The sequence below is a fragment of the Mandrillus leucophaeus genome, unplaced genomic scaffold (genome assembly GCF_000951045.1).
Source record: "Mandrillus leucophaeus isolate KB7577 unplaced genomic scaffold, Mleu.le_1.0 Scaffold121, whole genome shotgun sequence".
Taxonomy (NCBI): Eukaryota; Metazoa; Chordata; class Mammalia; order Primates; family Cercopithecidae; genus Mandrillus; species Mandrillus leucophaeus.
The window spans coordinates 1,842,208-1,845,167 of NW_012100432.1; the positions used below are offsets into that span (position 1 = coordinate 1,842,208).

The 2,960-nt window shown below is 49.1% G+C and overlaps 1 pseudogene; it reads right to left on the bottom strand.

Annotated features, from left to right (window-relative positions):
- Positions 1–530: 530 nt before the first annotated feature.
- LOC105532970 lies at positions 531–2,004 on the bottom strand (annotated as a pseudogene).
- Between the last annotated feature and the right edge of the window lie 956 nt (positions 2,005–2,960).

Below are 2,960 nucleotides of genomic sequence, written 5' to 3' on the forward strand. Positions count from 1 at the left end.
CAAAAAAGGTTAAGTCACTTGGTCAAAGCACACGTTTAGTAAGAAGCAAAGATAGATCTGAGTGTAGATCCTCTGAAGCTACAACCAGTATTCACAACAATGACCTGTCCTGCCTTCTTATAAAATACTAGTCAACATGCACACTTTGCCAACTCAACAAATATTATGTGATTTTGGCCAAGTGGCAACCTCATAACCAGTTTCCTTGGCTGTATAGTGAGGGGTGTTAGGAGTCCCCACCTCATAGGGTGTGGTAAGCATTGAATGAGGGCACCCTCATGGACATCAAAGAGCAATTCCCAGCATAAGTGAATTGGTAACCATGTGTTGCCATTGTTACCATTAGTTCCACTATTATTTGTTGAGCCTTTACATCTGCACAAGATTTTGTGTGTATGTGTTGGGGGTCGGGGAAAGAAACAAAAGTCTTTATTGATAAATAGCTTATGATAAAATAAATAGAGCAGTGGTTTGTTGAAGAATGAAAACTAGAGCAGAGGCTCAGTCTCTCTCCACCCCTGCCTCCGGCCCTAGGATACAGCCCTCTGGCTAGACACTTGGGATGAGGAGACTGTAATGGGCAGTCCAGCCTTTCCTGGGCCCTTGGGAGTCTCTGTCTTCCTGGACAGGTGTGCAGGCACCACCTTGGAGCCACTGTCCTTAGCAGCAGAAGCAGACTTAGCGTTTGGCCCCTGCCCAGCCCCCTAGGCAGCTGCCCTTTAGGAGCCTTGGCCTTGGCCTGCCACCTTCTGGTCGAGGAAGCAGCACCATTCTTGACCTTGCTGACAGTGGGTTTTGAACTCTTACTCCCAGCTTTGGTTTTCCTGTGGTCCTCAGCATCTCCTTGGCTGCTCCTGCTGCCTTTGGCCTTTGCCTTCCTACTGAGTCTGCTGGCACTGGAAGGGGCCTGCGTGGCCTTGTCTGGCTTGGGGGTGCCTTCCTAGCCTCGCCCGGCTGTGGCCTGGTGTCCTTGGCCGTGCCGCCTTGCTTGTGGGCCTTCTCTGTGGCTGCACCTGGCTTGGGAGGAGCCTTCTGCACCTCTGCTGGCCTTGTGGCTGCCTTCTTCACCTTGCCCACGTTGGGAGGATCCTCCTTGGCCTCACTTGGTTTCTTGGGGCCCTTCCCCTTGGCCTCTCTCGCTCTCCTGGGGACCGTCGGGGGGCCATCTTCCTGGGCTGGATTTTCCTCTTGAGCTTGGGATCTAATTTGAAGCTGCCAGTGGCCCCCCTGGCTTTGGAGTTGAGGGGTCTGGCGAGGAGGCTGCGGCACGTGCCAGTGGCCAGCACCTGCTTCAGCAGGTACTTGAAGCAGTGGACATGCAATGTTGGGTACTTGTGCAGGATGTAGAGCTTGATGGCTACCGCCCACGTGCCCCAGCGCTGCTCCCCCACCTGCAGAGCCTCTACTACCCTGTGGGGGGTGGGGGAGCTGGGAGGAGGGGAGGACGGTGAGGGGGTAGGAGGCGGCACCCCACCGGGAAGCTGCTGCAGCTCAGGTCTGGCTTTTCAGATTCAGGAGAATCTGGCTTTTCAGATTCAGGAGACCTGGATGATCCTGCTATGGAAGTCAGAAGGAGGGTGAGGTGCCGCTGGTAACGCTCCCGGGAGGGGAGGCATCTGGAGTTTTATCTTTCAGTTATGGTAAGGACTTCCTCAGTTTAATTATTTTAATTTTTTATTTTTTGAGACAGAGTCTTGCTGTGTTGCTCAGGCTGGAGTGCAACGGCACTATCATGGCTCACTGCAGCCTCAACCTCCTGGGCTCAAGTGATCCTTCCACCTCAGTCTTCTGAGTAGCTGGGATTACAGGAATGTGCCACCACAGCCAGGTAATTTTTAAAATTTGAAGTACGGATGAGGTCTTCCTAGGTTGCCTAGTCTGGTCTTGAACTCCCGGGCTCAAGCAATCCTCCTGCCCCGGCCTCCCAAAATGTTGGGATTACAGTGCACCCCACCAGGAATTCTTTATCACATAATTTAATCTATTAAATAGATGCCTACTCATGGCCCCCTAAAACAGTAGCCTTTATACACGGGGTGGCCATATAATTTATCGTCCAAACTGGAGGCATAGACATTAAGAAGGATTGACCCAGGCTAGCCAGCATGATCACCCTACTTCTAGGGTCCCTCTGCTATGAGTGAACATTGTCCCCACAGCTGTACACACTAGGGCCCCCTTTCCCATTGGATAACTGTACATAAAGTGACAGAGGACAATTAAAAGCAGCACATCTCTAAGGACAAAGTAACACAGACCCAAATAAAGACCTCAAGGCTGAAGAGCTGCAGAATAGAGCACTCATTTGCCCTGGGCTTTAAGGAGGTGCATTCTTCAAATACTTTGCTCTAAGACACTACTTAAATAACTGCTTTCATTAGATTAGCACAGCAAATTGATTCAAATAAATGTCTTCCAAGATTTGCACATAAAACATGAAAACAGGATCACAATCACCCCCTTGTAAGAGGTTTTGGGACGGCTGTGGGTTTTTAATCAATATATCTGCCTTTTTCTTCTCAGTGTCATTGGAAAATAAAGTAACTACTATCAATTTGACTTGTTCTGCATCTTGATCTCATAAGTCCTGATATTGACCATGTTAAAAGTGACAGCTAAAGTTTTCCTTACACACATGAAAAATCGTATCGTATTGATAACCTATTTGCCTGAATACAATTCAGCTCATTTTCCATTATTTGGGGCATCAAAAAGAAGAAGAATCAGCCTATGTGCATTAGGCACTTGTACCCTGTGGTGAATATTTATTCCAGACTTTCTTAGCCTTAATTTCCCCCTTTTTCCACAACTGTATTCATGTGACAGTCCAGCCTGCTGATGTTCTCCATCTAGACAGTCTGGGTAGGACTCCACTGCTGGGGCAAAGCCCTCAACCTCTGCAGAAGCCACTTAACACAGATTTCCTCCAGCTGTGCTAACTGGGCGAATCAGAGCTCATT